This window comes from Melospiza georgiana, chromosome 26 (genome assembly GCF_028018845.1).
Source record: "Melospiza georgiana isolate bMelGeo1 chromosome 26, bMelGeo1.pri, whole genome shotgun sequence".
Taxonomy (NCBI): domain Eukaryota; kingdom Metazoa; phylum Chordata; class Aves; order Passeriformes; family Passerellidae; genus Melospiza; species Melospiza georgiana.
Window position 1 is genome coordinate 7557576 of NC_080455.1, and position 12911 is coordinate 7570486.

Below are 12911 nucleotides of genomic sequence, written 5' to 3' on the forward strand. Positions count from 1 at the left end.
TATTTTATTAAATATATTATAGGAAATGGATATAAAATAGATATAAATATGGATGTGATATATGTATCTATCTATCTATCTATATCTATCATTTGTTGTATATTATGATAAATATAAATATAAAAAAAATATAGGTAGTTTAAAATAATGGATGGTTTTGTTTTTTCTTTGCCAAAGCAGGGGTTTTAGTGTAAAAATTACAAATACAAATAATATAAAGGTAGAAATATAAGTATAGAAAATAATCATAAACACATTAAAGATTTATATAAAAAATTAGAAATATAAGGAAAAATAAGTTGTAGCAGTAGATATGGTAAATAATTTAAAAATAATTCCCGTATATTTTTTGAATAAGGTGCATATTATATATAGTTATTAATATAATGCATCAATATAAACTATAAATATATATAAAATATCAACTATCTATAAGAAGGAATAAAAGCTCTTGTGTCACGTGCAGCAGTAGAAAATTTCAGGCTCCCAGGGAATAAATAGTTTTCTTTAAATCATTTTCGTTTTGGAGTTTTTTTTTTTACTCCCGGGTAGCCTGAAAGTTTCTATTGCTGTACGTGACACAGAACTGCTGCTTTTTTATTCTAAAGGTGGAAATGTAAACCAAGATCAGAAATACAAGAAAGGGGAAGGGGGAAGGGGGAAGGGGGAAGGGGGAGGGGAAGGGGGAAGGGGGAAGGGGGAAGGGGGAAGGGGGAAGGGGAAGGGGAAGGGGGAAGGGGGAAGGGGGAAGGGGGAAGGGGGAAGGGGGAAGGGGGAAGGGGAAGGGGGGAAGGGGGAAGGGGGAAGGGGGGAAGGGGAAGGGGGAAGGGGGAAGGGGGAAGGGGGAAGGGGGAAGGGGGAAGGGGGAAGGGGGAAGGGGGAAGGGGAAGGGGGAAGGGGGAAGGGGGAAGGGGGAAGGGGGAAGGGGGAAGGGGAAGGGGAAGGGGGAAGGGGGAAGGGGGAAGGGGGAAGGGGAAGGGGGAAGGGGGGAAGGGGAGGGGAAGGGGAAGGGGGAAGGGGAAGGGGGAAGGGGGAAGGGGGAAGGGGGAAGGGGGGAAGGGGGAAGGGGAAGGGGGAAGGGGGAAGGGGGAAGGGGGAAGGGGGAAGGGGAAGGGAAGGGAAGGGAAGGGAAGGGAAGGGAAGGGAAGGGAAGGAAGGGAAGGGAAGGAAAAGGAAAGGAAAGGAAAGGAAAGAAAGGAAAGGAAAGGAAAGGAAAGGAAAGGAAAAGGAAAGGAAAGGAAGGAAAGGAAAGGAAGGAAAGGAAAGGAAAGGAAAGGAAAAGAAAGGAAAGGAAGTGGTGAAAAAAAAAACCGAGTGAAAAAGTAAAAAGAGTTGGAGGGAAAAAGAGAGGGCATTGGGGAGGAGCGGTGCTGCCTCAGGTGCTTCCCCGCCGTGGGGGCGAAGGACCCGTTTGATGCCCAGGAGGGACTGCAGCTGCCGGTGGCTCCCGGGGGACGGAGCTGTGGCTGTCAGCCCGAGACTACATCTCCCGGCAGGCCGTGCTGCCCGGCGCGGCGGTGTGACGCAACGGCCGACGCGGCACATGAGTGGCTGGCGTGCCAGGCGGTCGCGCGGGGCTGTGCGCGGGCAGCTGCCGGCGCCTCTCCCGCGCGGGACGGCGACGCTGGAGGGGCGCAGCCTCCGTCTGGCCGCCCGCCCGGTGCTGAGCAGCGCGGAATGAGCGTCCGCCCGGTTCCTCGGCCTCCCTCAGCGGTGCCGGGGGCGGGGGCGCTGCCGCCCGCCGATGGCGGAGGGCGAGGCGGTGCTTTGCTGCCGCGGGCCGGGAGCTGCAGGAGCCGCCCCGGGCGAGCGGCGCCGGGCGCTCCCGCGGTCCCGGTGGGGCGGCCGCCCTCGGGCTGGCGAGGCGCCGGAGGAGCCCCCGAGCTGCAGCCGTCTCCCTCGGGGGTGCTGCCGGTTGCTGCGGGCGGAGGCGGCTCCGCCCGTGTTGGGCGCTGCGAGCAGGGAGCGCTGCGGTATCGCCGGCATGACGGGGCTGCTGCCTGCGTTAGTGCTCGTGGCTCCTTGTGCCGTGACAGCGGATGGAGCGGCGCTGGGCGGTAAAGCCAGAGATGGCCGGGAGAATGCCCAGCGCAGGGAGCGGGCGGGCTGTATGCTTCGGATGGCACAGGTGCGAGCTGCAAAGTCACCCCGCTTCGCCCCTGCCCTCCCGAGCCCCGGGGAAAATGCTTTCCAGCATTGTCGAGCTTCTGAGAGACAAAACTTGTGATTTGACACTAGCATCCAGAAAAGGTTTTCTGTCTAGATTAGCTAATGCCTAAATTGTTCTTGGTTACATCCCATGACCGGTTTTAGGCAGTGACTTCATACTGCTTTTAGGATTTTCTTGTACACTGGTGAGAAAATAGGCAGGTCTGATAGTGGTTTCACTTTTTTTCTACTTCACGTTCCATAAGATTCTTTTATCCAAGCGATTGTTTTAAAATTCTACTGTAAGAGTTTGTGGTTCACTTTTTTTTTTCTTTGCAGCACCCGGGCCTTTTTTTTTTTTCTCTACATCGGGAGTAAATATAGCTGAGTAAAATTACCTTGGTTATCTTCCTTCTTTTTAAACTTAATTGTTTTTATTAATCATTCTATTTGAATATGCAGAAAAAGTGGGTATGTCCTGTAATCTATGCTAGCTTTTCTCGTTTACAGGGTACTCACAAAATATGTCTCCCTTAGTGTCCCACAGAAACATTCTGGGTGAAATCTGAATTAAGGTATGTGTTTTCAAATAAGTAATCAGTTTAGATATTTGCCTGTGTACCTTTTCCTGTAATTCAGAGCTTGTGTTCTGTGGGTTTTATGATAAACCTGTAAAACATGTAAGAATGGTTTTGCAAGTCTGAATCGTTGAAGGCAGCAATAAGTGGATTTAAAGCCTGTTCTTGAGCAGACAAAGGGGAAAAGTGTGACTCTGATGCTGAACTTGTCATTTTTCATTTGACTTGCCTTTAATTATTGAAGAAGAGAGAGAACTAGGAAAAGAAATAGAATTGATTATTGAGCACTCCTAAAAAGCTCACCATGATTCTGTGTAGAGCCAAAGTGAAGGATGATGGAACAGAGCTCTGTGCATTAGAAGGAAATAAACCTGATGTCCACACAGAGTCTTACTAATTTCTGTTTTTAAAATGCAAAATAAGTTTAGGAAGTGTTGGAAGTTAGTATTTTGGGAAAGAAATGGCAGTTCCACAAAACATTCCATTCCATTTAAGAGAGGCCCTTGGACTGATTCATGTTGTAACTGCTGTCACTGCAATCAGTTGGTGGTTCAGCCTTGAAACGTGCACTTGGCCTTCTATAAAGCACTGTTTTGTTTGCCTTTCAGTGCTATGAGTCTTGATAAATTGGAGAAGTGCCCAAGAGAAATTCATCATCCTGAGATACAAAAGGTAGGAAGTGACTTTTTTTGGTTTGGTTCTTTTTCTTTATTGTTTTCTGGAAATAGAAGTAATTAAGTATAGATACTACCGGTTTGTTTCTTCCAGTAGCTGATAATACTAATACCAATAATAATAATAATAAGAGTAAAGTAATACTACTTAAACTGTCTTTATTTATCCATTGAACTGGCCATTTTAAATCTAAACTTCTAAACACAAATCAAACCATCATCCTTGTAGAATCTTTAATAGGAGTGGGCTAAAGATCCTGGTTTTGTTGACAGGATTTATTGGTTCATGAAGAGCAAGAGGTAAGTACAAGCCTAACTACCCTCTAGCTCACAGACCTGCCCGGTGAATAGAGCTTTGTTTTTTTGATGGGCTTGTGATGACTTTGAGATCAATTGCTCATTCATTACAGTAAAAAAAAAAAAATTGTTTTGAACATGACAGCAAAAATAACTTTAAGCACAACTTAATAATAATAGATCACCAATTTTAGTTAATAATTTTATGCTATACTCTTGGGTGAGGGAAGACTCGGACACTCAATATGAGATCAGCAAGCTATGTTTATTGCAGAGAGTATCAGACACTTATACAGCACATAATAAGCTTATGAATATTCTGTAAGCCAAGCGATCTATTGGTTAAACTATACCATCAACTCTTCCTCATTCCTTTGGGCCTACATTCCCTATTTCCCACGTCTCTCTGTCTACTTGTTATCCTACCCAGCTAGGCCCAGGCACACGCTATCTTGCAGGTGCAAAACTCAAAAATACATGTGTTCGGTACTTTCCCAGCTCCTGGTCGGCTAATGAGCGAATGTCTGCGTGACCTCTGTCATGGAGCCATTTCTCCACACTATACTATCAAAGTTTAAAGGTAAATTATTATATATTAGGAGATGGTGTAAAGTGTATGTTGTAATGTGTAGGATATATACAAAGATACGTACTTGAAAGTCCGTAGAGGAAACAAATTTTTACGCCTTCTGTTTGACTGTTTGTCATATATTTGGTTTTATTTCCCAGGGATCAGTGAATTTTAACTCTGGAGTCCTCTATGCTAAGGATGCTCAGCTTACAGATGATGAAATGTTCAGTAATGGTGAGTTTTTCACCTTCTCCTTCATTGTTTTGCTCATCTGAATAAAAAAAAAAAAAGGCAAGATTAAAGAAAAAGCAATAGTTTTATTATTTTTACCCTGTTATGTCTGTTTCCTCAGTATTTGCTGGAGCTGTGCTTACCCAAGGTTTGGGTAAAACAAGCTTTGGGTTCCCTCTGTCTCACTGGGAGTTGCCCAGTTCAGTTGCATCTGGTGAAATTCACCCTGAGACCTTACAGAACCAGCTCCAACTACGTGAGAGCCATTTGCAGTTCTCTCCAGACACCTGGAGAATGGGCGACGTTTCTGAGGATCCGGCGAGCGTGCTTCTGTCAAAACTCAGTCTGTGAAATTTCTGGGGAAAACCCTTCTGTGTCCTGAAGGGTTCAAACTCTGGCGAGGATCCAGTTATCAGGTGCTCACCTGGATGGTTCCAGCTGCCAAAGGTAACACTTGTACTCTTGCCCTGTAGTTTACATCTATTGTATTTTTGTTATTTTGCAGGATTTTTTGTCTTTGCAAAATATTGTGCATTTCACTCTTTGGAACCTCTCAGATGGTTCTTTGGTGCAGCACCACCCCATGGGACACTTGGCTGCTGTCCTGAAGGGGTTGGTCGCTAGAATTGTGAATCCTGGAGAGTTTGTAAGTCTTCTGTCCCCAGGGAGGTGTCATGCTTTGTTTACTTTTGTTCTGTTGGTTAGGCGCTGCTTCTCGTTGCAAGTATGAATTTCAAACTGCCCTGTTCTTTTTTTAACTGTTTTCCTGGTTCTCTCCGTCCGGCAGGGAAAGACTCTCGTATCCTTGTCATTGGGCTCGGTGCTGTCCAAGAAGATACAGAGACTAAAAAAATCATAAGAAGCAAAATATGACTGCAGGGAAAAGAAGCTGGAGAGAATAGAAGGTGATGTTGTTATCCTTACCCTGTATTAGAAACATCCGCTGTGCTTTGATGCTGGCAGCTGCCAGGGGCTTGTTAGCTCTTTGTAGGCAGGTGTAGGTGTTCACTTGTAGTTTTTTTCTCTGTTCAAGTCAATTCAAACTTTGCTAAGCTTACATTTGAAAATTACTCTCTAGAACAGTCCAGCATGACATGCTGGATGTCGTCTCCCAGAGGGACCCAAAACTGCCATAAATTTCACAGGGAGGGATGGGTGTAGAATACTAAAACCTGTCAAGGTTTTCATTTTTATAGGTATTGGCAAAGAAAAGGAATTTATCTCTAAATTCATTTGGAAAGAAACCCTCTCTCTATCCACTTATTTGTATACAGGAATGTAGGAAACTCTGACTAGAGATGGGTAATAGCTTTGAAAATAAAGACATAAGTTTTATCTAGGAATGAACCAATCAAGTGCCCTGAAAGCATGAGAACAGCTGCAGGGGCTGAAGGGAACAGAAAGGGTTCTATCTCATGAACAGAGGTACCTTTTCCTTACAGGTGCTTGTGCTGTAGTTTGGATTCTGCTTCCTAACATTTCTAGTGTGACAGGGTTTACCATAGAGACAATCTGCCAGGAGGTAGCGCTTTGGGGGGTATGGCAGTCCTGGATGTGTATTCTGAACTCCTTCAGAATGTTAGGTTTGGAGTATTTCTTATCTCAGGAAAACAGCAGTCTTTTGCATCTGCATATCAGCTGTTGAAATTTTGGGTTCAATTTCTTGAATCACAAATGTCATAGGATTCCTCCCAGATGGCAGCTGTCATGAAGTATGGCTCTTCTTGGTCTTGGGTTTCAGGGGCTGTTTCCAAAGTGACCTACAGACATTGGAATGAAATCATTATTTACTGTGTAAAAGAATCACTCTCCAAAGCATCAGCCAGGGTCTAAATGTGCCATTCTGCCTTTTAAAAGTACCAACATCACAGGATTTTTCTCAGATTAAAGCTTCCATGGAGTCGGATCTCTCAAGCCTGGCCCTTGAGAATTGTGGGCCTCCTGTGAACTGGTCTTGCCAGAAGGGCTTGCTGAGTTTTCCATTGTGTGGAAAAGAGATCCCATTTGGAGCCTGAAGCCTCGTGTTTCCTGTAGGATTTCCACTCCTAGAATTGCACACTTTGAAGGATTTCTTATAGCAGAAGTTTTTTGGGAACTAGGACTCTGGCTGGATTTGGGTCTCTGGACTCTCAGGTGAAGTGACCTTGAGACACTAGGGCATGCAGATTTCCTTGCTGTTGAAAAGAGCTATTGTTCGCACCCAGGAGCCATGGTCTGAATGGGGGTGTCACCTCTTAAATTTGCAAATGTCACAGGATTTCTTCTAAATGAATGGTGCTAAGAACATAAGGTCTGGCTGGCTTTTGACTTAGAGGCGCCTCCTCTAAATTGGTCTTCAGACGCTAGGTTGGAAAGTGTTCCTACATATGCCAAATAGCCCTTGCTATGCAATTAATAAGCTTCAAATTACCATGGAGTTGCTGCCCCTGCAAAGATTTTGGCAGAGCCTGGTTGTGGTGCCCCACTCCACTCCACCACCCTTAGCAGGTCCTTATGGTTGCATGGGGAATCATCGTGGAGCATGCCAACCCAGCTCCATCCTGGGAACAGCACCTGTATTTTACCCTAAAATTTCTGTCCCATTATAGCTCCTGTTAGGATACAAATGTAACTTCTCGGTTTCCACTGATTTTACCCCCAGTCATCTTTCCATACAGACATTGCTCCACTCCCCAGAGGATTATTGTGAGCAGATGTGAGCTCTGCTGTCCCTTTGGACTGACAAAGACAGAGGTTTTGTCCCAAGTTGCTTTTGAACCTGTCCTGCACCTGTTACGAGTCCTCAGTCTCCTGCAATTTTGTGGGTCAGTCACATGTAAAACAGCACAGCTGGCTGGCATGCTTTGCTCATGAGGGGAGACAAGAGAAGAATCCCTCTGCTCACACCAGACCTGCAGCTGCCAAACCTCACCAAAGCACCTGAGGAGCCCCCAGGGACTGATGGTACAGAAGGGAGGTGATGGAGGACAGCACAGCAGGCAGCCTGCCCTCCATCTGGGTGTGAAGAAGGCAGGGCTGGGAACTGTAAGCAACATCCCAGCAGGTCCGGCTGATGGTGCCACCCTGAGGGCTTCCCCTGCCTTTGGGCAGTCCCAGCTGCTGCAGCTCACTTGACAGAGACTCATTGTCTATACTGTGCTTGGCTGCACTGGAGATGATGAAGCCGAGGACAGCAATGGTTGCCTTCACATCCCCTGACTGCAGATGGGAAGGAGGGCGAGCTCTGTCACCTTGGGAAGGCGTCTGCAGAGTCACTGCTGCCCGTCTCTGGAGCGTGGCTCCATTGGGGGACCGTGGTAAGGACAGCAGTGCTCACCTAACTGTGCACCTGAGGACAGCTTCAGGATCTTGTCATACTGTGGGAGAGCAGAGCTTCACAGTAAACACCAGCTAACACACTGACTGCCAGTGTTAACACTAACAGTTCTTACCTAAATATTAATACTAGTAACACTTACTATGCGTATTATTAATCCTAGTAGAGGCTGGTAGCGTTCTTTAGGCTGAGGCTTGCATGAAGAATACAAAATTAATTAACGTTGCTGATTATGCTATTGTGTTGAAATACTTGGCCTCCACTGCGGTAGCCCCACGCTTACCTCGATGGCCTGCCCCAGCAGGTCCCAAAACACCTGGATGCAGATCAGCTTAAGCTTCACTGATGTGATAAACAGAGTTCACTCTTTATAATTTTTAAAATTTTAATAAAGGATAAAAGGACAAAATAATCCAGCACTGGGATGCTTTTAGCACACAGCCAAAGAGCACAGAGGTAGCTTAAAAACATGTTCACTATATACTGTTACATTGCTGAGGTTACAGGCATATTCATTAACTTACACATTATTCAAACATTCCTTTGACTTTTTGATGTTCCAGGAACTCTCTTGTTTGGTTTTAACCTCTGACTTGTCTGCAGAACGTTCTGTAAATTAGGTCTACATATTTTATTTCTTCCTGTAGTTTTATCCTGTTGCTTCACACTCCCTGATAACACTGGTAAGAGTCGATAAATCCTTCCTGGATGCTTAAGCTCTTTTTGTGTCACTATTATCTTATCACTTGGTAGGGGCAGTCTGCAGTTATAAGAAGCAGAAAAATTGCTTTACACCATTTTCTGAGTTAGTTACATAGAAGTATTTTAGTTTCTATTTTAACATTTTGCTAAAGCCTACCATATATTTATCACGCTACTATTCATATGAAATATACAGTGCATACATAAACTGGCATATTACACTATACAAAGCAGTTCAAAGTAAGAATAAGTTTTACCACATCAAAATACTTGTAGTGCAAAAAGCTAATCTATGAATGTGAAAGCCAGTATTGTTTTATCATCTATAACATCCGACGACGAGGGTGAGCAGCGGGCCCGCAGCAGGCGGAGGGCGGGCAGGGGGACGCGGGCACTTAACTTTGGCCAGGGTGCTGATCTCGGCCAGTCGGGGCAGGCCAAGTCCCCGCAGAAGCGCTGCACGCCCTCCCCGCTCCCGAGCCCTCTCCTCACCAAATCGCCGCCGCTCCCTAGTTCGCCCTGCTGTCGCAAAGACGACCCGGAACCCCTCCCGGGCTACACTCCTCTCCGCCTCCTGCCCCGAGTGCCGTTGGGGCGCTCCGGTAGGGGCTCTGCGGGGGTCCTTTCGCCGGGACCTGGGCACGAGAGAAGGCCGGAGAAGGGGACGGGGGTTGCCGCCGCCGCCGCCGCCGCCGCCGCCCGCCGCCGCCGCCGCCGCCGCCGCCGCCGCCGCCGCCGCCGCCGCCGCCGCCGCCGCCGCCGCCGCCGCCGCCGCCGCCGCCGCCGCCGCCGCCGCCGCCTGCGAGCCCTTCGGGCAGCCCGAGCTCCGCCCCACGCTCCCACGGGCCGCAGCCTGACGGCTCCTAAGCGTGCCAATCACGGCCCGCCTTTCTCCGTCCGCCCTGTCCAATCACAGCCGCCCTTTCAAACCGGAGGCGGTCCCGCCAATCTCAGCCCGCTCAGTCGCGGCTCGCCGCCTCAGACTGGCCCCGCTCGACCGTACGCCTGAGGCGCCGCTCCCGCCACCGCCGCTTTGGGAGCCGGCGGAGCAGCGTCCCCGCTGCCGCTGCCTCGGCAGGCGCTGTTGCGGACGGGAAGGGCGGCCGGGAGCTTCCAGTTCAGGTCTTGGTCGGGATCAGGTTCTGGTCCAGGGAAACGGGCAGGCGGCGGGGAGCGGGCGGACGCGGCCACAGCAATGGCGGCGGCGGGAGCAGCGCTTGAGGGGACCGCGGGGAGTCGCGGATCCGCGCGCGGCGGGAATGGGCGGGCTGGGATTGGTGGAGCCGGCAGGCGCTGCTTCGGGTTGTGATTGGCTGGCTGTCCGCCCGTGGGGCATAAATAGCGGGCGTTGGGGCGGCAGCGGCGTCAGTTCGGCGGTGAAGCTGGGAGCGACGGGAGCTGCGGATGCGCGGTCCGAGGAGCGGCGCTGCGCCAGGACGGGACCCCCGCGGCAGCTGATCCAGGGAGCGCCGGTGAGCACGGGCGCGACGCCTGCGGCAGTATCTGGGGCCGGCCGTGTCCAGTTCTTTCTGCCACGCCCTGCGTGGCTCGGGTAGCCGGCGGCTGGTGTGGGGCCTGGAGTGGCGCGGTGGGGGGGGGGGCGCCGCCTGCTGTCACTGGGGGCTGGGAAGTAGCTGCTTCGCGGTTTCTGGATTTAAAGAAAGTTCAGAATACGAGGAATAAAGCTTGCTTTTTGTATTTTTATTACTTTATTTTCTTTTTACTTGTAATGTTTTTTTTCTTAATTGTGTTATTTTAGTATTGCCCGTTTTAATACATCTTTTTGGTTTGATTTGTTTTCTTTACTAGCTATCTCATGTTAGTTCGGTAAGGGTTGTGGGACTAGGGCTGAAACACCAGTTGTGAGAGCAGTGGGGACATGAAACCCCAGGGTGTTGGAATAATGATTTTGGCATGAGTCAGGCCCAAAACAATGTGGAGGGGTGGAAATGCTGAGGCTAGATAAATGCCATGGGAGGAAGGCATGGAGCTGCAGCACAGGGCCCGCAGGTTATGCCTGGGGGTTCCCAGCCCCTGCCCTATGGTACCAACGAGGGGCTGAGGGTGTGGGGGCTCAGAGGGTTCTAGGGCTCAAGAACCAGCCCAAGAGTGCCTTTTGGGATGGGGGGGCAGGAGTCCAGTGGCTGTTCCCAGCCCCCGGAGCTGCCTGAGGGGAGGTGAGGGGGCCTTTGTGCAGGTGCTGGGCTGAGAGCCAGGGTGAGGGGGAGGGTGGATGTTGAGCTTCAGGCTTCCAGTGTCCCCAGAGTTGGGATGCCACTTAGGGTTGCCACTTAGGGCTGGGTGGGTGGATGGGACAGCTTCTAGAGATACTGAAATTGTAATGATGGCAGTAACTGATTTGTGGCCTTATCAACAGCCCCAAGGTGCAGTGAGAAGCATGAGCAGCTTTTAGCTGCAGCCAGTAGGAAGCTGAGGAGCTGGAGCTGAGGCAGCAGAGCTGGAGGAGACAGAAATATGGTAGGGTTTGATGTAAAACCTCTGTGGGGCTGGGATAGGGATTGTGGAGTGGGGAGGTGAACTGCATGGTTGGAATTGAAATTGCTGTGAGGGCTGTGATCTGAGCTCAAGAACTAGAGCTAAAACAAAGATCCTGTCCTGAGAAGCACAAGTAGTATCGTGTGGCACTACTGTGAAGATGTTGAGCAGGAAGTGCAACAGAAGAGCTGGCAGTTAAATAAAGCTTGTGGGACTGGAGTTGAAATCACTGGGGACGGGGTGGGGACTGCAGTGCTGCAGAAACAGTCACTGCTACAAGGGATACTCACTGTGGATCTCAGGACTAAACGTGGAATGGGACACAGAGCTGGAAGAAGAGAGCTGGCAGTAAAATAAAGCTTGTGGGTCAAGAGCTGAAATCACTGGGCCTGGTCTTAATCACTGTGGGACTGGCATTGCAGCTTAACACATGACAGCAACCTTAGGGCTGGTAAAGGCAGTGTATTGTTGTTGCGCCGAGGTCACCGTAGGCCTGTGACATGGATGCAGGGGCTGGGTATTGCCGCTAATAGTAGAACAGGATGTGTGGAGTGGGGAAAGGGGGCGGCAAGCTCGCGCCTGAAAACCCCGTCGATGCTAGAATATTGCCTGCGCCTGTGATGGCACCTCTTGGGGTGCGGCTGAAATCTCCGTGGGGCTGGGAAGTGGACTGCGGGGCTGGCAATTTGAATGAAAATGGCAAAGGCACTAGACCTGTGAACGGGGCCGTGGGCATCCAGGACGACTTATGCAGGGGTGTGCAAAGTGACTGGGGACTGCTCGGTGGGAGCTAAAATTACTGCAGGGCTAGCATATGGATGGTGGGGTGGGCTTCCAGAGGCTCGTGGCAGAGCTGAATTGTTGCCCAGCTGGAGCCAAGAGCCAGATGCTGCCATTTGAAGCTGGAGAAACACAGAGCTGGAGCTGGAAGAAGAGAGCTGGCAGTAAAATAAAGCTTGTGGGTCAAGAGCTGAAATCACTGGGCCTGGTCTTAATCACTGTGGGACTGGCATTGCAGCTTAACACATGACAGCAACCTTAGGGCTGGTAAAGGCAGTGTATTGTTGTTGCGCCGAGGTCACCGTAGGCCTGTGACATGGATGCAGGGGCTGGGTATTGCCGCTAATAGTAGAACAGGATGTGTGGAGTGGGGAAAGGGGGCGGCAAGCTCGCGCCTGAAAACCCCGTTGATGCTAGAATATTGCCTGCGCCTGTGATGGCACCTCTTGGGGTGCGGCTGAAATCTCCGTGGGGCTGGGAAGTGGACTGCGGGGCTGGCAATTTGAATGAAAATGGCAAAGGCACTAGACCTGTGAACGGGGCCGTGGGCATCCAGGACGACTTATGCAGGGGTGTGCAAAGTGACTGGGGACTGCTCGGTGGGAGCTAAAATCACTGCAGGGCAGCATATGGATGGTGGGGTGGGCTTCCAGAGGCTCGTGCCAGAGCTGAATTGTTGCCCAGCTGGAGCCAAGAGCCAGATGCTGCCATTTGAAGCTGGAGAAACACAGAGCTGGAGCTGGAAGAAGAGAGCTGGCAGTAAAATAAAGCTTGTGGGTCAAGAGCTGAAATCACTGGGCCTGGTCTTAATCACTGTGGGACTGGCATTGCAGCTTAACACATGACAGCAACCTTAGGGCTGGTAAAGGCAGTGTATTGTTGTTGCGCCGAGGTCACCGTAGGCCTGTGACATGGATGCAGGGGCTGGGTATTGCCGCTAATAGTAGAACAGGATGTGTGGAGTGGGGAAAGGGGGCGGCAAGCTCGCGCCTGAAAACCCCGTCGATGCTAGAATATTGCCTGCGCCTGTGATGGCACCTCTTGGGGTGCGGCTGAAATCTCCGTGGGGCTGGGAAGTGGACTGCGGGGCTGGCAATTTGAATGAAAATGGCAAAGGC

General features: G+C 49.7%; 1 long non-coding RNA gene across 3 annotated transcripts; it reads left to right on the forward strand.

Moving 5' to 3' along the window:
• Positions 1-1972: 1972 nt before the first annotated feature.
• On the forward strand, positions 1973-6053 carry LOC131093582 (uncharacterized). 3 transcript variants are annotated; one of them, XR_009115599.1, is made up of 3 exons: positions 1973-2128; positions 2659-3398; positions 4196-4576. It is a non-coding gene; the product is annotated as an uncharacterized LOC131093582 (long non-coding RNA). The 3 variants fall into 3 exon arrangements; XR_009115598.1 differs by lacking the exon at positions 1973-2128 and adding an exon at positions 4621-6053 and having other exon boundaries at positions 2598-3398; positions 4196-4502; XR_009115597.1 differs by lacking the exon at positions 1973-2128 and having other exon boundaries at positions 2598-3398.
• Positions 6054-12911: the final 6858 nt, after the last annotated feature.